Source organism: Bombus fervidus, chromosome 16 (genome assembly GCF_041682495.2).
Source record: "Bombus fervidus isolate BK054 chromosome 16, iyBomFerv1, whole genome shotgun sequence".
Lineage (NCBI taxonomy): Eukaryota > Metazoa > Arthropoda > Insecta > Hymenoptera > Apidae > Bombus > Bombus fervidus.
Genome location: NC_091532.1, coordinates 1,349,822 through 1,377,440, shown reverse-complemented (window position 1 = coordinate 1,377,440; position 27,619 = coordinate 1,349,822). Strand labels below are relative to the sequence as shown.

Genomic DNA, 27,619 nt, shown 5'->3' with positions numbered 1-27,619 from the left:
CCTTTTTCCGCCCAAATGATCGACCGACTGGTTCAAGCCTGTACCGTATGAAACGAACGTGCTTGTCTCGGCTAAGACGACAACTGAATTCTCACACAAATTAGGATTGCGAAAGTTATCGAATGAAACAACTTTTTACCAAAGACGTAGGACGATTGCGATGAAATCAGAAAATGGAAATATTAAAAGGGAATTTTACTTTGAAGAAATCGATTGTAATCAGGCAAAGATCGATTTAGACAAGGATATCGTTCATGAAATTTTACGACTAACGAATCATAAATTACCAGTAGCGATAGGTACTTTTATAGGATTGGAATAAGTTTGATAATAAAATAAATAAAATTGTACAAGATAAAAATCTCATGGATTATTCTATTCGATGTGAAATCTTAAAGTTATAGAAGAGAAATCAATCTGCGATCTACATCTTGTCGCGCGTTGTTCTCTACAATGTTGAATCGTTTACATTCGCAAAATATCAAAAACCATAAAACAAAATCCATAAAGCGAAAGCGTATTATAAAAGCATGCGACCAGTATCGGTTCGAATCCGATTATCGAATCTATATCTCTATCATATAATCCAATGAATTTAAATGCACGTCTTTATATCTTTGGAAAATTTTATCAAAGAGAAATAACGAATCGATATATGTACTTCAAGACAGAGGATAAATAATCTTTAACGAACACTTTCACGTCATTCGTAAATATATTAAACAAATTTCACAAATATTAGCACACGATCTTGTCCATACAAAAATAGATCGTACCTGTGTGAATTGTTTCAAGTGTCTTCGATATTTCCAATATAGATATCAATAAAACGACGCGTTATCGAATAAGATTTATCGTCATTTCTTCACGAATTTCAAAAGAAAATGAAATTTTAAACGTGAAACGTAAAGGAACGAATAAAAGGCGATAAGAATGTTAAAAAGAAATTAAAAAAAAAAAAAAAAAAAAAGAAAGAAGCGAATGACGTTACTAGAGGGACTATTTACGGAAAAACAGATCTTCACGGACGATTACGCGGTGGAAGCATGGGAACTGGGCTACGGGACGTCCCGATTCGCCCATAAATCTACCTGCAATTTGCAATGCATGCCATGGACACCCGTGAGGCATTCCTCTGGAAACGCCGCGCCGGCATTCGTTGTCGCTCGTATTCGTCGTGTACGTAGGTGTGGCAGGGCGAGTATTGTCGCGCAAAACTGTTTCTGTCCACAATAGTCAATGACAAAACCGCGAATCGTTGACCGTGATGAATCGCCGCTCTTCTATTATATGTTCGCAATAGCGCGTTCTGCAACTGGATAAAACCGCCCAAGTTACCGCTGTTTATTTTCACGAATTATTCCAATCCTTAGCCCACGGTCTAATTTATCGATTGTTAAAAGTTTTTGCAATGTCCTAACTCGCGTCCTGTTCCCTTCTTGTAAAATAGCGGTGTTTTTCAGCAAGAAAGTTCTCCTATTTCGTCCTTTTTCTGTTTCTCTATCTTTCAATCTCCCTCGCTGCCTTTCCTTTTTTCCTCCTCTTCTTTTGATCGATGAAATGTTCGAGATTTCTGACTACATAGGTATTTACGTACCTTCCGTACGTCCAAATTAAAATCTTTGCCTTAAAAGTTTGATCGCGGGAGAATGACGATTTAAAAGGCTATTGTAAAAGTTTGAGGTTTTAACAAAGGAACGGAGGAAATAAAAATTCGATCGATGTAATATCGTAATCGCGCGTTCTTAGCTTTTACTTAATCGCTTCTATATCGTAATTAGACGTAGGCTTTCCTCTGGCAACAGGGGGGATATAGTAGCTATGTAAGCATACTTTTGGATTCTATTCATGCACGCACGAAGCCCCGTAAGCTTTTCATTTCTTTTTTTCTCGAACAGAATTTCTCGAGCTTCCAGTCATTGTTGCGTTAATAATAATCCGAAGCGGATTACTCGACCACCCGTCGAACGATACCACTGTCGATTGATACGGAGGAAGCGACGTTATAAAGACAATTGATCGAACGAACGCTAATAACGTTACGAGATGAGAATGAAAGAGACGAAAAGACAGATGAATCTATCGCTCGATTCTTCTGCAATAACGACAATTTGTAATATCAATTTGTTGTTCTTTCAACCCTTTTCCACGATTTTAAATCTAAGCAGGTAGAAGATTATAGTCGACCGCCGAGTTCAGATGAATTCACGATCCATCGATACAGAAGACAAGTACCTACTTACGTATATCGTATATCCTGCTGACAAGTCGAAAGTCAACGCATCGAGTAGAAATCTGTGAAAGAAGAAAAACATATCGTCCCCTAATAGCCCTCATTGACGAGAGCACAGGAGACAAAACCGGGGGTGGACTCTCCTGTTTTCATTTCAATTTCTACCCCTTGGTGGCGGGGCCCTTCGTCGACGCCAGATGGCGAACGCTCCTGTTCTCTTCTCTCTTCCGCCTCTGTCGTCTTCTTTCTCTTTCCTGTTGGTCTTTGAGCGCGTGTGGCGCACGGGGCTCGTGGGCTCGTCAAGCGATGGTAGGTGGAGAGATCGAAATGATTGAACATGTCAATGTTTGGCTTGGCTTACACCGGCGTGACTATAGCGTGGTTAACGAATCGGTTTACTTTCCTGCAGCTTAGCTCGCTTTTCCTCGCTCGATTCGTCTGAGAACACGCTTAGGACGCTCTTGCGGATTTTCCTGATTATCCGTAAATGTCATTTAGCTTTTAGCTTTAAGATACAGGCTAACGAAAATTAGCGAAACCTTAGTTTCAATATAAAAGTTTAACGGAAATGAAATACGTAAACTTAAACTTACCCAACTATAGATCGTATTACTTACTTGCGTTTCGGACGAAAATACGAAATTGTTCGATGAATTGTCTCGTATCTACGTAAAATACGTAATGTACGCGTTATCAAGCGTATGACAATAGTAAACGCAACAATATCGGCAGTGTCATCCGAGGAACTGGACAAACGGAATACAGCTGAGAAGAAACGAGGGAGATATTGAGATCTAAGAGGAAACCCGCCCAGCGGAATCGAACGTTCCTCGGAGCTTCTCCAATTCAATTATCAGCCTTGTGGCCACAGGGGCGTCGATAGGGCACGGGCACGTTCAAGTGTTTAAATTTAGACGAATGAAATAATAAGATCAAACGGTAAATATCCCCGATGAAAGGCAGCGCATGCAAACAAAACTTTTCAGACGAGGGTGTGCTTCTGAAAATACACATCGCGATTCTCCCGGGGCTCCCCTGGTGCTTCATATCGATTGTCGACTCCGCGTACCAGCGCTTTTGGTAAACAAAATTACGCGACATGCAAATTAATATCGGCCTGATTAATTAAAACAAATAATCGAAAATTTTTCACGGTCAGCAATTTTTTCCATCGCTCTATTCTAATCGCTATGAAAACGAGAATGAATAAATACGAGAAACGTACTGTACGAGGATAAGGTAAATTTATTTTTGATTTTTCAATCACCTGTCTGGCTAATGAAATCACATCCTGTCGAAAATAAGGAAACGTTTGGATATTTGTGAGTGGTAATGGACGTGGAACGCAATATTTGCACGATGTTTCCATTTTACATAAAATACGAGAACGAACGAACGAGTGTGTAGAGGTATTTTATACACACGTGATATCAACTATTCCGCTGTGTTGATACGCGTATAGCGACATATTTCACATACGTGTTGCATAATTTTAAGAGATGCAACGTATGAGCATAACGTGTCCTTTTGTTTCGCGATTTTTTGGGAATATCAAATACGTCGGATGTTCTTGTTTTCCGTTTGCTTTTTAATGAAAAGTGATATTTTAGTGGAGACGAAATAACGTACCACTGGAATATATCGTAAATGAATATTTTTATGTATTATATCGTTATAAATATTAGATGTTATTTTCGATATTATTATTAGATGCTGCTTGGTTTTATCGTTAAAATTACTTGGATCTAAATTGGCATACGTTACACCGGCAAATCTGAATTCCAGAAATATTTCAACGATTAACGAAGAATATTTTTATTTATTAACGTTTTATATTTTCCTCGGAAGCGATATAAAGGAAGCAAGGAGGAAAAGGAAAACTTAAAGAGGAAAGCGAAACAGATGAATCTGATACGATGGAAGAAGTAGGAATCGAAGGAACTTACAAAACTAGAGCTCGGAAGATACATCCAACGTCTACGATATCTTGACATTGATAATTCTTCTACAGATAATCTTGTATCAGTAATTTTATCAACTTCTTTCCTGGTACAAACGTTTTATTCTTCAGCATACATTTTCTAAGTCTGATAAACTCGAAAAAATAGCTTCTAAAATAAATAAAACTCTGCTGTATCTTTATACCATAGGTATTTATTTCTTATTTTATCACATTCAACGTCTCTATACTCTAAGAATTTTCTGATATCATTGATCCATTGTATCCCTTTACAACAAAGTATTTTAAAACAGAAAGTGATGTTTCGAATAGATAAAGACGATAGATCGACTTATTCTTTTCCATATTTTTTCTTTTTTTTTTTTGTACAATTAAAAACAAAGCCTAATAAGCGTTCTTATATTATCAAAGTCGTTACAGCGATGTTAGCGGAGGACAAGGTTTAGAACTACGTAACTCGATAACTCGTTGTAGAAAAAAATCAAGGAAGGAAAGATCGCCTCGTTAAAATAAACGAAGGCAGCCGTGGAAAGAAAATCACGCGAGAAGATTTCGGCCGTGCAGAAGCCGAGACGGAGTTGAAAGTCATCCCGTTAATTACAGGGATCGTCCTAACAAATCATCACGGGGCAACCGCAAACCCCATAATTGCAGGCCTTATGGTTTCACCCGTGGCACGAGCGCTTCCGCAGCTGACCATCGTGTACTACGAAGTCTATAACGGGAACGCAATATCCCGGAACACCCGTGGACTGTAGAAGCCATAATGTAGAGCAGCGCCCACCGTCCATGAACGGAGTGATTCACCGAAATACGCGACAGATGCACGATCTGGAAGATAGTGGATATAACATTTAACGTTCGGAAGTAGCCCGATAACTTCTGGAAGCCCACACAGGGGTTGCGCTCGTTTTTACGTTAGGCTCTTGGCCTGCTTCTTCTTCTTCTTCTTTTTCTTCTTCTTCTTCCTTCGACGGGGTTCCAAGACGAATAAATCGTTAGTCCAAGGGATTCTCTGCTTGTTTTCTGGACGTTCGTAAGTATCGGCGCGCTTATGAGAACTCGAGTGAACCTGAGAAATCGTTACAAAATCATAACGAAGAATTATCATCTCGTTCGAAGCATTAAACCGTAAACGGTCCGTATATTCGACACTAGGCGTAACATCGATCCGATCGATTCGATGCAACGAAACGAGTTCAGCGAAAGATTTCACGATCTGTGCGATTTTAACTCGATCGTTCGTTTCTATCGAAGTAAAGCTTCTCTTGATCAGCGACTGCGTTTCTCGGCATTATTCGCGTCGGTTCTCAGCGCGAACAATGAGAGCCACCCCTCAAAAGGGCAATTACAGAAACAGAGAAGAATGGCGGCGCAGACGCGGAACAGGCGAGCGCGTTTAGATAGTCGCGGCTACGTCGATGCTAGAAAATCGGAGCAAAGGGGGTGTCTGGCGTACTTTGCACAAAACACGCTGCTACACGCGGTGGATCGCGATATCTGCAACCTGGAAATAAGGGAATCACACATAATCGGACGTGACAAGTGACGTTCTCGCCGGGTAGTAAGTCATCCCCTATGCTTTTCGTCGGAGCGTTACGACGCCAAGGGGAGAGGCACGCTCTTTCTCTCTCCCCTGTTGCTCGTATTCACGGTACACCCACGCACAATGACTGTCCCTAATAGGTACACGCAGCCCTTGATTAGAATCTAGGAGACGAGAGATGCCAGTGACTTTTGTACCTACCAGCCTACAAATGTGTGTTTGTTCGGTCGAGTTGACGTATCGGGGTTGGTATTTTCTGACAGAGACATCGACGGGTTGTGCGAAGAGAAACGATACCCGTGGTAGTACGCAGAGAAGAAACCACGAATTTCTACGAAAAGGGAGCTACTCTACTACTTTTTACGATAATCGTATAATATTACGAATTACATAATTTACGTTACATGCAATGGATAGATAAGTTCTCGGGAGAAACTTGAAATACGCGTAATAGTACTCGATTGGTAGCAGTAAGAAAGAGTCGTGAGTTTCGAAGAAGAAGAGAGTTGTCGGAAAATCTCTTCCCTGAATTTTTATTTTAAACAAACGACCTGCTTCTCCTAGTTGGGTACCGAACTGCTCGCTTTCCGTGAATTTATTAATTTTGTATTATCGTATTTTAGGATTCTCGATTCTCAACGATATCTTCACGCCGATTAGTATTACGATATTCAATTTTCTTTTTTGTTATGCTCGTTTCATCGATTAGTATACGATTAAAACCTGAAAGCTGTATTCAAATTCGATTGATAATTAGCGTTACGATCTGTTGCGAACATTCAGGATTTTCATTAGAGAAAGAAATATAGCGGTCTTGCGTGATTCAATTTACGTAGAACGTAGAAGATAAGAGGAAAACCTAAAAATTTCAACCTTCGTACTAGATACATACATATTTCACTTCCCTGTGCAAATTACGTAGCACGTGCGAAATATGTATTCTTCCACGTAGAAACTTGTATAGTAGAAGCTCATGTAGAAAAACAAGTCACGCGATATTCGCGCGTCCCTGTTTATTTATAAAATGCGCTAAAGAGTCGCGTTACACGTAGATCGACCATCAGTTGTCCGATAAGAGCATGTACGCATGCCACTCACGTGTAATTATAGTAATGAATCGTAATTCATGATTTATAGCGCATTTTTTAGTAGCCACTGTAGCGACGTATATCACGCATCATGTGCTTATGGAAATTTACGTACGGTTGAGCTTTATTAGAGACATGACCTAAATGTAGCCTGTACGTGTATATAATGTACGTGTTTAAGTATATCTTTATATTGAAGATTTTTGGAAAATAGAAATGTTAGAACGTGCATTTATAATGGCAATGTATCATGTTTGAGAGTTGTATGAAAAATTGGACATGAAAAAGTAGGAAAAATATCGATGAATTTATCCTCTCCATTTATTTTTAATAATTACGCGTAGTTCAAACCTACAAGCGCATAATGCTATTTTACATTTTATAAATTTTATATCAGACAGTTGGTTGAAAGCCTGTACGTGTTTAAGTATAATTTTATATTGGAGATTTTTAGAAAATAGAAATGTTAGAGCGTGCAATGTATCATGTTTGAGAATTGTATGAAAAATTGAACATGAAAAAGTAGGAAAAATATCGATGAATTTATCCTCTCCATTTATTTTTAATAATTACGCGTAGTTCAAACCTACAAGCGCATAATGCTATTTTACATTTTATAAATTTTATATCAGACAGTTGGTTGAAAGCCTGTACGTGTTTAAGTATAGTTTTATATTGGAGATTTTTGGAAAATAGAAATGTTAGAGCGTGCAATGTATCATGTTTGAGAATTGTATGAAAAATTGGACATGAGAAAGTAGGAAAAATATTGATGAATTTATCCTCTCGATTTATTTTTAATAATTACGCGTAGTTCAAACCTACAAGCGTATAATGCTATTTTATATTTTATAAATTGTATATCAGACAGTTGGTTGAAAGCCTGTACGTGTTTAAGTATAGTTTTATATTGGAGATTTTTAGAAAATAGAAATGTTAGAGCGTGCAATGTATCGTGTTTGAGAATTGTATGAAAAATTGGACACGAGAAAGTAGGAACAATATTGATGAATTTATCCCCTCGATTTATTTTTAATAATTACGCGTAGTTTAAACCTACAAGCGTATAATGCTATTTTATATTTTATAAATTGTATATCAATCGGTTGGTTGAAAAATTCCTTTTGTTTGTCAAAACTTTGTTAGAATCCCACTAGTGTCATGAACCCTAAACATTATGGGTCCATTAATAATATTACTCACGTTTTGGTAAGTTTAACGATACTCGTCGAAGCTAAAAGGGTCTGGCATTCGCTATTTGCTTAATTATGCAGGCTTCGAAACTATTTTCGTTGAACGGTGTTACCCTTAATCTTTATGAAATTTTATGGATCAATTTCAAGGCGATAATTAACGGCGAAGATTCAACTAAAGTACGCTTACCTACTTGAATTACTTTTAATAAATCTTGAAAATTATTTTCTTAAACGATATATTACCTTGTCGAATATAAACGATGCTTCGTTTTTTTTTTTCATAAATTTACAATTTCGGATTTTTATTACGTTCGCAAATTCGAGGAAAAATCTTGAATGTTAACATCAGAGCTAGCAACTTACAACATATTGTAACACGATAAATATGCTACACTACGCGTATATCATCTAACGAAAATAAATAGATACGCACAATATCTTTCCCTTGCCAAAGATACGTATATTTTTAGTAATTTTTAACGAAAGATTAAACGTTCGATTAAAAATATTTTTACATCAAGAGACAGAAAAAATACTTACGATTTTGCAAAATATTGTTAAGCCTATCGTTCGTTACAAATAGGTAACAAAACAGATGAACGACTCTCTTTCGAGATATTTAGCAAAATCCTTTTAAAAATCCAAAAATATTAACTCGAATCGTCTATTTATATCTTTCCTGAAAACTACGATTTATTTGCAAATTATCTGCAAAGTACGTTTACTCTATACTCTCAGGTACTAACGATACGCGTGCAAGTGCGGCGAACTAGAAAAATTCATATACTCTTCGTGGGAAGGTATTTAAAATCGTTGCAAAAATGAAAAGAAGAAAATAACTTAACGATCGCAACGTGTGTAGCGTAGGAAGGAAAACGAAAAGTTGCGGACGCGCACGCACAGTTTGGATTATAAGCGGAGCGAGGCTCGACATTAGGTCCTCATGGGACGTTATTAGCGTTGGCTATCATGCGTGGTGCAAATAGAGCGTGCTCGAAACACGAAAGCATTACGCTTGATTACTCAACCTGCCAAGCGATGAACTAGCATAATAGGCAGGCCCGTGCAGCCACATTCAGGACGTGGTTGCGCGAATTCAAGCTTGGAAAACTAGCCGACCAGATACTCGATCGAAAAACTAAATCCTTTCTTCGTTAGTCGTGGCTTTGTTCGTTACAGACTTCCCGTAAACGTAAACGACTAATTAAATGTAGAATTTTGTTTTCCGTTCTAACACATTGTCCGATCTACCTGAAACGCTCCGTGTAGCTGAAAGAATATCATCGATCGAAATCTCACCAATGACGATTTGCTAAAATCAATTTGATAGTTCCACGAGTATAATCGATAACGATCTACCCTTGGAAAAAGCGACTATTTTCATAATCAATTTCGAATCTGTCCTGCGGCCACCGATAAGATCAAAAAATTGGCACGAGCTTCTTGATCGTGGGATTCCGTATCCCTGGGGGTTAAAGGGAATGATCTGGATTTCATCCGACTGCGGTATCCCTCGGGAAAACTTGGACGTTCCCTTAATTACTGCATTTTACCGTAGCCGGAATAATTAAGACCAACAGGGGCATCCGGCGAGACGATTATCGTTGGAAGCAGAAAAATTCTGTGATTAAAGTTTATGCATGAGACGCGAGCAAGGGTTTAATTCGATCTTGTTTTCATAGCTTTTCACTGGAACCGAGGAAAGCGAGAATGTTCGACCCCTTCTTCGTGAAACCATCGAGAATCGTAAAGAAGGTTGTTGCGGCGTAAAAAGTGGAACCCCTGGATGATAAAATTGAAACCTACCGCGACGGAGGAATATTTCTTTGAAAATAATTTCACCGAATCTAATTTCGATGAAAGCATTAAGCAATCTTATCTGATAGTAATTTAAATAAAAAACCTTGGTAAATTTATGTGTTGAAAATGACAACGCGAGTTCGTGCTCGCCATCCATATGCAGATGCCCTAGTTACAAAAAACAGTAATTAGAAGATTGTTCCTGATACGATCGATAGACTCGATCGATAGTTTTAAGATGTTCTTTTATTTTTTTTTTTTTTTTTTTCCCCTAGTCCATGTAAGTGTGTGCAATAAAGGTTTTTCGGCTCAGAACGGTGTGATAGATTTATCCATACAATATAATAATAGCTATTATGATCCTACCATTGAATATAGAAATAACATTATGTTTAGAGATATGAATTGAAACTTTCGTGGCGAAAGAACTGGCAATTTTTACCTCAAACCTATCTACTATCTTTTCGATGAAGAAACAAATGTTTAAAATAATAAAATTGAAAATTATTACAAGTTTACGAAAGCCAAATTGTCGAAAGTTGAATATTTTTTTTAGTAATGTTTAGTAAATTTAGTAAATATTTCTTCCCGCGTTTTCAGAAATCAATGTTTTATGGAAAAATGTAGGAAATTTAAAGTTAAACCTTTTTTCCTCTGTTATTTATAATCGCGTCAATTTCTTGCGTATGTCATTAGCTACACGAATGAGAACACAACGAAAAGTTACTTATATAGACTTTGTCATTTTGCAATTCCTCTACTAATTTACGATCTTCTAAATAATCTTCTAGAGCGAATTTAAATTAATTTGAAGTAAGATTTTGCTACTTTGTTACGCTTCAAAGATTCTCGAAACTATACGCGAAGATCGCGTTAAACCACAAACTGAACAATCGCCACTCTCCTCTGCTCGGTCATTCGAAATCGCTTCATTTCGAAGGTTAAACGAACAATGCGAAACGATCATTCAAATCACCTGCTGTCGATCCGTGTCCGCAACCTGTTCGATAGATTTATCAAGCGTTATCGATCGACAGACATCAATGGACACAATTATCCTGTCACGTGCCGATTCAAGTGCGTGCATCCGAGGAGAGCCAGAGGGGACTTTGGAAAAAGGTAGAGATAAAGCAGGTCCTTTGGTCCTTTGAAGGATCCGACGTTGATAAATGTCACGCACGTGACACGAGTCATACCGTTCGCTTGTCACGAACCTATGGACGTTTATGTATTTTTGATGGAGACTTTAACGCGTGCACTATGTTTCTTCTTTGTAAATCCGAATTTTATCGTTCGGTTCGAGCATTTTTCGAATTTATAAAACACGTGACTATGAAACGATTTTTAGTAAATTGTTAGAATTTAATCTTGAAGTTAAGATTAATAATCTTTGGAAGACACGATGTTTGCGTTGAAATAATATTCAGTGATGTTTATTAAACGGAACTACAGAACCTGATGTATATAAGCGAGTGGTATAATTAACAACGTATGCAAGAATTGTTGATCGTTGGTCAGTTACTCTCAGACTAGACGTAGGTGGTGACCCATGGTCCCTTAAATACTTTGAACCTCATTCTCTATACAATAACGAGTACGACCTGTGTAAGTGTCCTGTTTAAATGCCTCTGTAAGGGTATTGCGCCTACGCGTGAAATATCGTTGTTTTGCAACATAAATATTTTACGAATCGATCAAATTTGAGGTGACAACACTTTTTGTAGATTGTCGATTCAAAATTTAGTTGAAAGTAGCGTGTAGAATTTTCTTCCTACGATTATGCCGAGAAAATATATCGTGTATATGTACATGCATATATGTACTCGCATAAATCATTCGCAAAGTGATCCAAGTAATTTAAAAATATTTTAATTGCACGATACTTGCAGTTTACAAGTATGGTTAAGGATTAAATATTACGAATAACTCTTTTCATCGGGCAAAAATTTACGCTCCAATAAAAGAAGATTTTATCAAGTTCCGTATAACTTCACGCGTGTCGCATACGTGACTTCGATTCGAATCGGTGGATAATGACGCAAACAAATCGAACAAATTGCTTCTATCCAATCATCGTGAAATATTTATATGTATACACTGGTTAAATAAAATTTGCAACGGTAATCTTCATTTCGACACATGGCTTTGAATAAAAATAACGCAAAAGTCGATCGTATTTCAGATTTTAAAATGAAATTACATACTTAATTAGCTAATTTGTATAATAATCTGCCAGCGAATAATAGCCAGTATCGTATCATTTCGATCGTAACGCGATATTGAAGATAAATACGCTCGCAAGAAGCATTGAGTATGCGAGTGTATATCGAATTGCAAATAAGTTTTATTAAACTTATCGATGACAGTATAGCGCGCCGTCTTATTTTTAGTTTACATGTTCTAAACAACTGAAATTACTTTCAGAGAATTACGTACGTACGTATATACGATGAAAGTGCTAATAAAAGTGAAATTATAAAATAAACGCTACTTTCCTCCTCCTTTCATACGCGTTTCGTTCGACTTAATTAAGATTCGATCACCGATCGACGCTCGTCGATGCCCATCGATCGTTGAATCGTCCCTTTTAAATTTAAACAACTCCTTGTTGCTTCGCAACAAATAACGAAAACGCAGCTAATGTCAACGCTCGTAAACCGGGAACGTATCCTCGGAATGCACAGCCAAGGCGATCCATCCGGTAGTACGTAGATGGGCCAAGTCCCGTGCCTCTCTGATTTCCCGGGGGACTTGCCGCCGTTTCGTTTCCAGAGTTCTACACCCTCGAACGGAGCGGAGCCTCTTCCCATACGTGCTTCTCTCCCATGGATACCGTGAAACTCGCTGTTGCACAACCCTGATGATTACCGTGGCATGTGATTGCGCTACGCCGCGTAACTTTGTCGTAGAAAAATCTCATTCCTGCTATTCCATGCACTAACGTTGTGAAAAACTGGAAATCTTGGACAACTACGATCCCAACTTGTAGAATTGCGGCGTTTCGTTCTGCGTACTGATCAATTTTAGCGTACGCTAAATTTTAATTGTTAATTATTAATCAAATACAGGTATTATATCGTTTATCTTTTTAGTAATAATAATATTTATCGTAATTCCAGCGCATAGTGGGACGTAGAACGGGTTTGGTTTACAAACATCGCGATCATACCGCTCTCTGTAAATTTTTTTAATATCGTCGCGATAACAAATTTTGTATGGATGTAATTATTTCCTCGTCGATCGGTTATTTTAAATTATCGATGAACCTCTCTCTGTTCAATTCCGGTCTTCCCAGACTTCCGTACAATTCCTCGATACGTTATATCCAGGATGTCTTGCCAAGAACTCTGTCTTTACCATGGAATCCTTCAACGTTGGTTAACTTGTCCGATCTTCGAACGCGCCGTACCTCTTGCTGCTTAAAGCTAAACGAAAATCCAGGTCGAGCGTAGCTTAGCGTATCGATCTTCGATAATTCCCACAGTTCGCGCGGGCGGTGTTTAATCCATTTACAAAAGTTGTTATCCTTCTGTCATCCGATAATCCACGTTCGATGGATTGACACACGTTCGGCCAGCGAACTCAAGACTGCCTAACTTTTTCTCACAGAGGGACCGGAATCCTGGAATCTTCTTTGGAAATTTTTCATCGACGTGGCCGCGCGATTTTCGTACCTCGGGTTGCAAAATTTGATTAAAGATCCATCGTCGTTGCAGCTTTTTTATCCCCGCTGGAAATTGTCAGAAAATCCGAGAAAATTAAGTACACGATAAAGACGTAGAGAAAAAACGATACGCATATGATACAAGTACATAGAATGGAAAGTACGTGGGTGTATGAAAACAATTGTTAAGGGTTGAACGCATTAATCTGGACGCTGAAACCGTCCCCTTATGTAAACCTATAAATCGTACAAAGTATACCATCAGAGTCGTTCCGCAGCGCGGAGCTGCATCGTGTCCACGATCGATGGAATTAAAAATTCTCATGGTATCCTGCTACGGGGCATCGATATTTTTTTCGATCTTCACCGTGAGAAGGCAAATCGCCAAAACTCCCTACGGTGCCCATGGGTGCCATCGTATAACGTGTCAAGTGTGCAATAAGAACAGCCATGAACAACGACCGTGAACACAATAGCAGGTCGTAACACTTGCACGCTGCCCCATAAGTGGATCCACGTATTCTCGCTGTCTCTTTCTCTCGTCTTCTATTCCCAAGCTAGTATATCTCCCTCTCTCCAACAATATTTCTCTGTGAGACTGTCGTTCGTTGTCGACTTCTAGCACGGTGTAAGCCCTACGGGCGCCTCCTGCAATATGCTAGCGAGTACATCGGATACTCTTGGGTTTGGTGTTTGCAGTGCCGTTCCCATAACTCCCCCGTGAATTCGCTCGGCTTGTTACATCTCCAGGGACACTCTGGTGATATAATGTGAGAATCGAGAACGGAGGCTTGGTCGAAACCAACGGAAACCGACTCCGGTGAAGATTAGTCTTCGAGAGGACGCTTTAGAGATGGCCCGATAAAAGGAAGCCAGGATATTGGAAAACGGCCAACGTTGGAAATTTCTATTTACGATTAAACAGTGTACTCGATAACGAAGGGAACGAAGAGATAGAAATTGCTACGTAGATCGTTCACTTAGACAACAAGAATGTAACCTTATGTTAATCTTTTTCGATCTTTTGTAAGTTACGACTGCAGCAAGGATAGATGCGCGTACATATCCGTACGTTCGTCTATTTTAAATTACACGTTACTTAGGTATCGCTGTGTTATTGCATTTTATTACGATAAAGCTGTATTAATACCAAGCTACACGTTTCACAAGATAATAAAACTTTGATATGAGAAAGTGAAATGTTAATTACACGCTTATGTATGGAAATAGTATGCGAGTATTTCTTGAATCCGATATAGTTAATACGGTGAATGTAGTTGATCCCGTTGTCGGTTTGCTGATTCGCTAGCGTACGGTGGTGCAAATTAAAAATTGGAGCGTTTATTTACCCCTTCTGAACGAACAGTACGAGCAGCTGAAACTTCAACTACTTTGATAGTTGTTTCCAAGCAGCTGCTTTCTGGCCAGTCATTGACGTTTCATCAGTTCCGAGTAAATTACAACTTCCGTACAAGATCACCAATTTAAATAAACGTCCATGTACCTTCTATTGGTTTAGAAACTCGTCAAAGAAAACGTCTCGAAGCATTTAGAAAGAAATATTCTGAATGTCGTGCATTACTCCATAACGCGATAAGCAACGATTATGGTATCATTTCAATGATCTTCTTGCGGTCGACAGTACTTTTAAAAACAATACTAAACTAACACGATTTGAATCGATGATCGACCGACAACTAATCTTCTTATGAAATAATGAAACTGAAATTACCTAGAAAAAATAAATATATTTATCATTTATATAAATAACACTGTTCGCATTAACGTCGCGAGTCTTTCTATCCATTGAATTGGGAGTTGAGAAATCCAAAGACAATGGATTTGTTAAACAACGCGATGATTGCACGAGCCGAGTCAATCGCAAATGTCACTTTTGTCGTTACATATTGGCGTTTAAAAGTTAATTTATGTTACAAGCTGAATTTTTTTACGAAACTAAGCAAATGTCCGGACATTATTGCGCGATAGCGTGATTATTTAATTTCTAACGCGAATTTAAACAATCATGAATTGCCTGTATTTGATGAAACTTGGCACGTGTCGATAGACAGATGGTGAAGCCTTTCGTTGTTCTCCCTTTCCTTACAATTAGTATCCTTCGTGCTTCCCGTCAGAAGTAGTTGAACGACGCGACGCCACGCAACGTTCCGAATGATTCCACGAGTCAATGAATTGCGCAAGTATCTTGTTACTTCGTTCGACACCGTTGGCTTCTAGGATCTCGTACTACTATACATAGCGTATCGGTTACAACTTCCCTTAACCCTTTTACCGCGAAAAGTCAATGGTTCGTTATCGAGTTCTAACGTATTTAAGGGAGGAGACGTGTTAAAGAGTGGAAATATTATAGTGAAAAGTCGTATCTATCGAATACCGATACTTTTTGGATAAGAAGATATTTTTCTATTTTTATATAATTTGATAAATATTTCCTCGTTATGGTTATACCAAATAACAGCAACGATGGGAATAATAAGAACAGTATTAATTATACGACACCACTTATCGGAAACTATCGATCTGATAATTGATATAATAATAACTAAAATATACAAACAACTAAGCAATCGTTTTAATGGAAAATGATGAATGGCAATTTCGTTGATTGATACCTGTGTGTCAATAGCAAGAAGCAAAATGATTATACAGTCGTAAAAATGGTTGAAATTTCCGTGGGTAATTCGGAATATCAAAATAAAAGCTACTTAACCACGATGTAAACAGTCTGTTCGCGTTATTAGATTCAAAGGTGCAATCTTTTGAAAGGTACTTGGATAATAAAGTTACAAAATTTTGTAGCTATGTATATAACTATATATACACACATATTGGATTAAGCGAAATAATTTAACACGAGTTCAAGAATTTGGAGATAGCTATTTAAACACGATTTTGTATCCTCGGTTACCAAAAATGGTTTCGATGCTACACTTACTTCTAAAAAGCCGAAAACGTGACTTATCATGTTTCTCGCGAATGATTTTTAAATACAAAAACGGTCAAGTACTCGAATTACCGGTTTGTTGTTCTTTCGATGACGGTGTCAACGTGGCGAAAGAATTTGATGGAAAAGGTGTACCACAGGGGTGCTTTCGACGCGACCACCCCCTTAATACGCGGCCTCGAAGGAACAGCCTGGAATAGGTTTTCATTAGAAGCCCTCCTACTAAAAATCGTAACGCGAACGAGTAAAAGAAAATATAGAGCAACGGCAGCTGTGCTCGCTGAAGCAAACGAAAAAAATATTAATAACGTGGTCTCCGCGTCGTCCACCTAGCGGCCCTTTGATTTCCGGCGACTCGACCTTTCCCGGAAATAATATCTGTGTTTAAAAAGCCGTAACGTTGCGCTTTGTATGAAAATCACGGTACCGGATTGTTTGTCGATCTCGGAAAGAAAAATGGAAGCAGCCTGACGTCAAAGACATCTGTATTTCCTTTCCGGTTCCGTTATTGCGTGACTATATTTAATTATAAAACTGTGGATGATGTAACAAAAATTCTACTTCGAATTGCACGATATTTTCTTACTAACGTTAGACGCTACGAATTGCCTAACAATTATATCGGGATACCCAGCGAGAAATTATTTATTTATTAATTATTTCTCCAAGTAATAAAACCGCTTACTGCGTTCGTTTCAATATGTCGATCCGCGCGGTTTATCGGTATCGCAAAAATGGAAACGATCGTAGAGAATCAATTTAGAGTTCGTCTCTTCTAAACAAGCGTGTAACGAGAAGCCAGTTTTACCCGGTCGACCGATAGTAGATTAAAATCAGCTTCCCTCCTCGGCCAGAGACGTATATTGTCCCCCTTAACACCCCTATCCCGGTAGTTTTGCTTTAGTTCGCTTGACCCTACTTGTTCCATCAGGGTCTGCCGGCACACGTCCCTCCCTACGAGACGCTTCTGTGTCTCTCTTCTGTTTCTCGTCGAATTTTTATTTTCCGTCCCTGTCTATCGTCTTTTGTTCCTTTGTTTCGCATTCTCGTTTGCTTTCGCGGCTGTAAACTTTCTCGCGTTTAGCTTCGCCGTTGCTCGTCGCTGCGTACCTTTTGCGTTACCCGTTTTGTCTCCGAATTTCTTTTAGTATCCACACCATCCTCCGCGCATTCGTCCTTTCACCTTTAGACTCATCTTTTACTCGTCAAAGATACATCGATCTCGCATCATCGTACGTAAATCGTCAAATTACGTTGCGTTGTATTTTCCACAATTTTTCGTATACGAGTGTACATTACGTTTTGCGTCACTTTTTATCGAATTTTCTTTTTCTAAGGAAACTGTTCCAAGTCCTTTTACGTTAATTGTTTGCGCACTACGTAAAGCGAGATATAGCTACTGGCAAAGTACCTGCGACGATAGGTACACGTGACCGCGCATCTTTTTCAATTCTCCAGATCACAGGGACTGGACAAGAGATCCAGTCGTCCATCTAGAAACGAGGTGGCGCGTATGCACGAGAGCTTTCCGTGTCGGTTGGAAAGAGGCAACCCTTACTCGGTCCCCTCGCGCGTGCGGTTAATACGGAAGAATGCGAAAGCGACCCGACTGTGACAGGGAGCGGTGCGAAGAGTCCACGCAATTTCCTTAATGTACTCGCTAAATGTTCTAACCCCCCTGATACATGTACCAGCCGGCGTGGAGCGGCGTTACGTGGCTACATACTGTATCCTATATGACGTGTGTGCGTGTAACGCGAACACCCTTCGAGACAAGGGTGTGCGGTCACACGTGGAACGCTCGAAGCAAGTAGGCTAAGAGGGCACGAGTGGCTGACGTGATAGAAACGATTATCGATTACGGAGAGTACGCGACAGCTATCGCGAGGATTACGACCTTGGTCATCCGTTTCCAATACCTTTCCAGCGAAGATATCTTGCTTTGGCGAAAAATTTTCACGCGAATGTTGCGTCGAGTGTGGCAGGTACGGCGGATGAAATACAACGAACAGTAGATGATATCGAAATATAGCATTCGACTGCGTAAATGGAAGAGCCAGGGAAACTGACGATACACTTTTAAACCTTAGCGTCAAGTTTAATCAAGTTTAAGTTTGCGACGTGTGTAAATATGAAAATGAATCGTTGATGCATCAATCTGGCATACGTTGTACGTGTCTAGATAGGTAACATAATCGCTTTGACGTTATCGAAAATACAAAACGTATCTACTCGAAAGATTTCTTCAGAATTCTGCTTATTTCCTGAAAAATGTAAGTATATTGTTAGGAACAAATATAACAAACGTATACATTATTATTTGGCAAGCAATGATAAACAACAAAATATAAATATCATAAACTGTAAAGTAACGAGTAGCAGCAAAATAAATTAACTTAATCGAATACACATATGAGGAAACATTTACGAATTTGCTACATTTTCTTCGCACATTTATTTATACACGGAAATAACTTTTATGCGTTTACCTCGATATTCCTTTACGTTTATCGTTAAAGCAACGAACATTAATCACGTACAGTTACATTTTGATCGGTGACTGTTCCGTCATGGGTCATTCTCGACCGAGGCAGATTCTAGGATAGAAAGAATACTCGGATAAAATGGTTAATGGGGTAGCTAATGTCCCCATATGCCTAAGCCAACGCGTAGATATGCAGGACACGCAATGGGCGGTGCGCATAAATAATTTAAGCATAGGACCATCATCCATCCTCGTGGAGAAGCCCATTTGGCACACTTACTTGCGTGGCGCCTGTTTCATCCATGCGTAGCTACCTACGTTTTGCGTTCCTGCGATAATTTAACGAACGATCTTCTTTGATCGCTGCGTAATCCGTTGTTCCTAACGATAAGCCACGTTCGCCGAAATTAGAAGATCATCGAATTATATATATCGAATTATTATTCAAATATAAATAAACGGAATGAAATATTATGGAAATAAATATATCGCAGGTTCCAAATCGAACCTACATCGTATGGAAAATTTATAACTTTAACTACGAAACGATCGCGTAGACGCTGGAAAATAAATTTTACAACGTAATTTGCAACTTATGTTTAAACGAGCGCACCGATACGATTTTATTGCCAACAAGCGACAGACTGGATGTTTGTTCGCTGTTTAAGTTCACGCTTGCTTTTTAATTACGTTGCTGTTGTATCGTTTCTTTCCAACAACTCGTCAAAGTCTAACAATGAGGTCATTCGTACGAAAAATCGCCATAAATGTAATACTTGCGTGGAGACCGAATCAATATCGTTTGTCAATCTCGTAATCATCGATAAAGCCTGTTAAAGTGACTCGCGTTTTTCTCCAGAGGTTCACCCCGCCTAAAGAAGGGAAGAAGAGGACCGTGGGCTTTTTATCGAGGGTTCTCCGAGTCACGATGAACCATTCGCATATTAGCCGGCCCCGCGGACACATTGTGCACATTTTATACGTGTTTGCACAATTCCCGATGATTTTTCGTCATGCGGACCAACTGTTTGCCAGGCCAGGATCGGCCAGAAGGGTAGAAAACGAATTCGACGGCTCGGTTGCCGTTTTATCGGTCGGAAGATATTGGATTTATTAATGTCGTTGGTTAGGCACGTTGGATTTATTTTATTGCCAGCCACGATCGCTCCCTTCCTCTGTCGATACTGATCTCAACGATACTCGATTCGTGCCACAATTTATCCCTTTTCTCCTTTTCCATCGTGTACGAAGATACAAGTGTGTAGGAATGTTTTTTTACAAATTGCGTAGCACGAAACATGGAATGGAAAGTATCGTAGAGTATCTCGCGTACGAGTTAGTTTCGGTTGGTTCTCGCCACTTTGCTTAATCGCGGTAAACGATAAATTATCGCTTTTGCGTACGTATATCGATTTGGTGAAAAAAAGAACTAGCAGCGAAGGGAAATAGAATTATATCCGTAAGAAATCATAAACTTGCTTAGTTAAATTACACGTATACATACAACGAACAAACATCCAGATAATTCAGATTATTTACAGAAAATTATAATTGTTAATTGAAAGCGATATTTCATCTAATAAGCGTCGCTAAAGCTGTAAAATCATGCTGGAGAAATATAGCAACGGGAACAATTACGGTAATTACACAGCTTAATTACGAAATTAACTAGTAGGGTAGGGTTGAAACGAGCCACGTCATTCCCTCAAAGTATAGCACACGATTGTTTATACCAACTGCATTTGTCGTTCGTTATTAAATAACACCTTGAGAAATAATCGAATAATAAATCAAATAATATAGGCCATTCAGCCAGTGAACTCTATCCGATAACATAGAAAATCCGATCTCCGCTTGGCATCTTGGCACGGTCCGTGAAAATCGTAATAGATATAAATAAAATTGTCGGATTAACGTTTGAAAAGGTAGCGAAAAATCAGGTTCGCATTTAAGAGGCTAAAGCTGCAAATAATCCAACAATCGGAAGAAATAAAACAAAGCAATCCTTTTCCAGGCGAATTTTCGACCGTGCTCTCTGCACACGCTGTATTACCCCTGCGATTACTAGGCACTAAGCACCCTGTGTCCCGGTTCGATCCGCGGCAAAGTCATAAGTCCGTGGTGCACACGGTATGGTCGTCGATCTCCGGGGATCGCGTTACTTTTGATTATCCCTCTGGCTGGGAGAAAGGGAAAACGGACTTGAAAGGTTCAGAGAGAACGAGCACGGACCGGTGCACGCAAATGCGCGGGCGTATGTCGTTTAAGCCCATTTAACCGTACAAACGTTTGAGAGATCTCGGCCGGTGCCGAGGAGACAATGAGAGGGAGCTGTCGTCGGCCTTTGTGAGCGGCTTTTCATAGGAGGGGCAGGGTTGTGCACGAGGATTGCACGGAGCCGAATTCGAAATGACGAGGTAGCTGGAGGGGTTGGTCGGTGAGTCGAGGTCGCGGGTAGAAGCGACGAAGAAGGGGTTGTGTTGGCGAAACGGTGGTTACACCGCCGCGACGGCACACCCACGCAGGCGCCCCTTCATCCAACCCTCTCTTTCTCTCCCCCGTTTCTCTTCCCTCGTTCTCTTCGTCCTTCCTTTTCCGTCTCTTTCATCCTAGTCTCGTCCCTCCGCTTGTTTACCGCCGCGTCGACACGGTACCGATAACTACGCGCTACATCCTTGCTCTTCTCTCTCCGTTTCCGCATAAGCCTTTTCCATCCTCTTTCAACCGGCTGATTCTCTTTTGTCCCCGCTTTTTCCAGTCGTCTGCTACTCCGGTATACTCGTATTCTCTTTTCCTATCCGCGCTCTCTCGTCTCAGCCCGATTTTTCCCGTTCTTCTCTGTCCCAGCCGACGCTTCTGCACGTCCGTGACACAATGGCACATCTGGTGTTAACTTCTGCTTTTTGGTCGCGGCGCTTGTCGAGAGAAATCGTCTCGCTTGTCCTCGTCCCGCCCGGATGGCGAACATCTCCGCCGATCCTACGCTCGGTTTTTTCCTTTCCAAACGAAACTCTTCCTCCTCTTTCCTTCTTCTGGCAGCGTGCAATCGCGACGATCGTTTGTTTCGTTCGTTCTGCTCGCTGTAGCTGCGTGAATACGACGGCTAATTTTTCCGCCACACCACGCCGAACTGGTCCGACGAAGAACGACGGTTTGTCATTATCTTTTCTCGGTGTTTGCGACTTAACCCGCTCCCGAATCAAGCTTTCACCCTTTCTCGGCGGCCGAGATGCATAGCGCGACTTCGAAATGGCTGAATTTCGAAATAGAGTCTGTCAGCTTTTATTTAATCGTTCCTTTTCCGCGGCGATGACGGCCACCGATACCGTCTTTCAACGACTTTTTGCTACGCGCAAACCTCTATGGAAGATCTAACGTCTGTACGTTTCAATACGCGATAACGAAACTAAACTAAGTTTTGTAATTCTCAGATCTTACGGGACTACTTATTTTTAATTACTCGATCAGCTCTTTATTTTTATTAGGTTGTCCGGAAAGCGTCTTTTACAACGATGCATCTTTGCACGAACACGAAACCTAATCTGTCGAACGTTGTGATCTTTATTTTGATAGAACAAAATGGATCGTGCGTAATTCGATAAAACAATATAAAACGGAAAATCTTGTGCATCCATTATTTCCTGTTAAAACGAAAGAAACTCTTCGGTCGACCTAATAGATCTACCGCTTAATTTTTTAATTAGACGTCGGATTAAGAAGAGCCTTGCAACATGGAAACGGAAAGGCTTGCGACGTTAACACAAACAGCGATATTTAATCGATAAATACGTAGTTATAGTATCTAGAATATGCAATTATTGGCACGTTTCTTAAATTATCTGTTAAATAATTATCACGTACGTTTATAGTTATAGTCCGACGATTACGTACCAAGCTTCGCTTCTAATTACTAATTCGTTATCGATTTAATACGATTTGGTAAATTTCACGTATCGTTGTATCTACTGCGAGTCGATCGAATCGTCGGAATATTTACGAATGGTAGGGTAAACGTGAATATTCTTTAGGCTAATGTTTCGTGTATACGTTTCTAACGCCTAATTGGTATTCATACGCGATTCAGCAAGCGTTAAGGATCAATTGGACGAGGCGCGCGCGACCTCCGGTGCTGTCGTTGGAGCGAGAAGCTCGTCCGCTGAAAAACCATATGCGTAAATGGGGCAAGGGAAGCGAACCGGCCGATATAAATTCAAACGTATTTGCGCGGTAAGGGTGGCGTAATTTATTACCCGTCGATGTAATGGAAACGCCCATAGAGAAGATCTGCTCCGCGCAAATTCGATTATATGCAGTTGTATCTCGCTTGCGATTCCTCTAGCCACGCGGGGAATACAGTTAAATTAAAAAACGCAGGAACCGCGCGAACCTGCATATTTCATCGACGTCGTCTTTTTGCCGGTTGAACCCGCGCCCATGGAATATTCTGTCGGCGGGGTTCCTCCGAAGAAATACGGCACACCATTAAACGTCATCGTTTCTCCTTCTCCTCTAGCTACTAGAGCAGCGGCAGAGCTATAAACGCGTTGTGCGATTCACGATTTTTAGATTTTTATCTACTTCGAGTAGGTGTCCGAATAGGCGATATTTCTTGCCTCCTTGTTGGATTAAAAACGAAGCACTTTATAACGAGATGAAATTGTAGGTGGTAGTTCGGTTCAGCTGTTGATAAATATTAGGATACCTACTCTTAGTTGCATCTGATCGACTCTAACAAATTTCTATCCGTTTGGCATTTTACGTTGTTTAATTAAATGTACTTGATCTAAGAGAACGAGAATGTTGGAATACAACGATATTTCACGCGTAGGCACGATACCCTTACACAGACACTCACACAGGCATTTGAGCAGAGCACTTACACAGGTCATACTCGTTACTGTATAGAGATTGGGGTTCGAAATATTTAAGGGATCATGGGTCACTACCTACGTCTAGTCTGAGAGTAACTGGCCAACGACCAACAATCTCCTTATATACATTAGATTCTGTAGTTTAATAAACATCACGGAATATTGTTTCAACGCAAACATCGTGTCTTCCACAGATTATTAATCTTAACATCAAGATTAAATTCAAACAGAGAAATTAAATATTTTCTTAGGACAAATCCAAGAATCTAAAACCTTTGAGACATCGAATACTGTGTCACTTATAAGTAAAACATGATTGAAAATGGAAGAACTCGATATAAACCATGTGAAAATGTTCGGTAACTTTCAATTCCATTTTCCCTGGAAACAAACAAAAAGGTTGTATCTCCAAAACCAATCACAATGCATCCTCGAAGCATTCTATGATATATCTGAAATGCCAAATACCTGAATGCACTCGCGTTGGTGCCTCCGTTGGCCCAGAAAAATAAAAATAAAAAAAAAGAAGGGCAGAGAAAGAGGAAGAAAAGGAAAGGTGGCAGCGTGGAGGCTAAAGCAAGAGAAAACAGTCATCGTCGCTTCGGGGGATGGAGATACCGGCAGCGCCGATAATGATTCGAATCCGACCCTCGTCTGCCGACCTTTCGCTAGTTTCTGCCAGCGACTCCGACCGATATTTACGAGATCTGTGCTCGCGAAGTAAGCGAAATGAAAAAGAGGAATATGGTCGTTGGTCGGGTCAAGCGTGCACCGCTGCCGCGGGGGTGCGTTCGCAGACTGCTCGCAACCCCGTTCTCTCCCGTCCCACCTCTCGCCGGTCGTTAGTCTTGCCACGAGCCAACACGGTAGAAGACTCGTGGACGAACGAAATCTCTCCACCCTTGGATAGGCCGCGATAAACCCTCGTGTTGATGCTTTTTACGGTGACGGACGACTCCTGGAGGCGTGTCGACATGTGCAACGGTACCGACGAAGGGTGGGTTCGCGTGATCGAAGCCCGAGGAGGACGCCCACGGAAATCACGGGGTCGCGCAATCGCAGAGACACCCCCTTGTAGCGGATCTTGGCGATGGAAACGCGCGGCCCGTGTCGAATGTATCGCCACAGAATCGTATCGCTGTCGCGGCTGATTCCAAAAGATTCCAAAAGTGACTGCACTTTCCAACGAATTAAATGGCGGGCCTCGAGAGTTTCGACGATTTCTTGGCAGAGACGATCGAGTTTCGTATCTGTTGAGGTTATTAGATGTATACGAACAAGGGAACGCGTGGATAAATTGTAAGGTAGAAAATATATATTTTAAATACCGAAGCGTAAATACAAATCGGAATATAATCGAGCTGATGCAGATCCGCAGGCTAGCAGCGTTACCCTACGACCGAAAACCCTGAAGTCAACGTTGCCTGTGTACGGTTTATGGTTTGTCTTCGACGCAGTCTTTTGTCTGTACGTTGCCGATGGCTTCAGCATTTGAGAAAACTAAAAGACCAAATGTAGAGATTTCTTAGAAGTGGTGACCACTTCGACAGCGTCGTTGCAAGGAGAAAAGATTATACGTTAACGGTAGCTCGTAAGCTTGGGACGACTTCCTACCTGCTGACAATTGCAAAAGTTTGCCGTGTAGACTTTGACGAGCAACGGTATTGGCTATGAAAACAAGATTGTAGGAAAAATCATCGACCCGTTTACGATCGACCATAATCGGATTCCGCCTATCCGAACGACCAAAGATGCAAAATTTTCCACCTGACATGGATGGGGCCCGGAGGCAACAGATGGTTCGATACTTTGCATGCACGACGACCGTCATGCTCATAAAATCATTTATGCGAACGCGACACCTTCCCTGGTCCAGAAACGAATAAAAATGTTCGATACGCGAACGATTTGCCAACCACATGGTACGGCTCGCTTTTTCAGCGGTAAATAACGCTTGTTAGTTACGCGCCATTGCATTTTCTGGCTGGTTTTCAGCGGATCATTACCTATCGCAAAGAGTACCAAGTATTTTTTATTTTATAACGACGAATGGCTTTTTCGATCTCTTCCTGCGTGATAATTTTCCTAATAAAATCCTTCGTACAGTTTGGTGGAACGATAATATCCGCACGAGTCGAGCGTCTTTGTCGTTCGAAGGTCGAAACATTTCCCATAAATGTAGGGTGAAAATGTCGCTACTTCGCTCGCTCCTCAAAAACTTTTATACGCTTGCAGAAACGCATCGATCAATCGCTTTCGACCACAGACTTCCCAGCCAAACTCTAAAGCGAACAGCCTCGTGCTTTTATCGAAATATTTTACACCGTTGCCGACTGATTTTGTCGGTCGAAGCCGAGATTCCATGCCAGATACGATTACCCTGTAAGTATCCGTAACTCCATTATTATCACGGTCCGAGCGATAAAAGAGCAAGATCTTAGCTAACAACGCTAGCCTTGAAGAACCTTACCAAACAAAAATATGACGTTCTATGCTTCTTGCGCTGCCGATCGTGACATCGGTAACGTCGTTAACGAGCGCGAAAATAGGATTCGATAGGATAGGCAACGGTGAACCATCCCAACACACGGAGTACAGGAATTTCCATACGAAAAGGCGAAGGGAGCGAGTCTAGGTACAAGAACAAACAGAAGGATATCAGCCATCTGACGCTACCGTGAAAGACAAAGACTCTTATCGAGAGTGTACCGTTTCATGGTGGACCCGTCTATACGTCTACTTATACAGGTTCACGCCGGCCTGTACCCTCGTCGAGTCATTCGTTTCGGTGTAGATAAGCGCGCGCGGGCATGAGTCAGCCAGCTAGCAACGAGAAAAAGAGTACATATAGGTACACGACTGATCTCGACTAAGATTATAAAATGGCGACCCTCACCCCCCGGCTCGGCTGTTCTTAATTTCGCTCCAATCCTTTTGTCCCCTCCTACTCAGCCTGCTTTCTCCGCCGTTCCCTTCACGTCTCCTCCGCGCCCGTCTTCCTCTTCTTTTTTTCTCCGCTTCTTTTCGCTCGCTCCCTCGCCTACTCCACCCACTTCCTCCTTTGCCTTTCGCAAACGGCACAACTCCCGAGACGATGCCAAAGGAAGTCGCCGAACAGAGGCCAACGAATTCTTTTACGCGACGATTCCAACGAATAGAAACCGTGGCCATCGTTGCGTTGTAACCGTGGAAATGGATTCGCGGATACGACGCCGGATGATCGTCGCGTATAATGCCACCGCATGCTTAAACGGAGGGCTGGCTCTTTGTCCTTCCCTCTACCGATTCGCTCGTGTCTCGGCTGTCTTTGATGAATTTCAGCGTTGCACGTTGGCGAATACCGACCTTCCTCGTGTATTTAACCGCGCGGCATTGAAAGATCCGCCTACGAACCAGCTTCAACCAACGAACAAGGAAGAAACGTACTCTTTGTCGTAGTAATCACGCGTCGCGCGTCGTTCAACAGTCGCATAAACTTCTGCCTATTCTCGAGTCCGTAACGATTCTTATCGATTCGGTCCATCTTCCTTTCGCGACCAACTCTAAACCACGCTGCGCGTATAATTCGTTCAAGAGTAAATGCTCTAGGTCTCTTCCGCGAGTGTCGTCGCTCGATACGAAGAGACGCGCTCCTCCTTCGTATTCCTCGTTCGAAGCGATCTTCGAAAAGCGTCAAGTTTACACATGGCCAGGCAAAGATAGATGCCGTGCAGGTTTCCAGAAGCTTCACTGTCGTCCTCGTAGCGCATCATCGCGGTGTCAACGGCGCATCATCGGCACCCAAGCGAGTAGCAAGAAGTTGGAAGAGCGT

The 27,619-nt window shown here is 40.9% G+C and overlaps 1 protein-coding gene across 1 annotated transcript in view; it reads left to right on the top strand.

Moving 5' to 3' along the window:
* Positions 1-27,619, top strand: part of Lim3 (Lim3 homeobox protein) — a 60,603-nt gene that overhangs the window by 19,662 nt on the left and 13,322 nt on the right. The gene's annotated exons all lie outside the window — the stretch shown is intronic.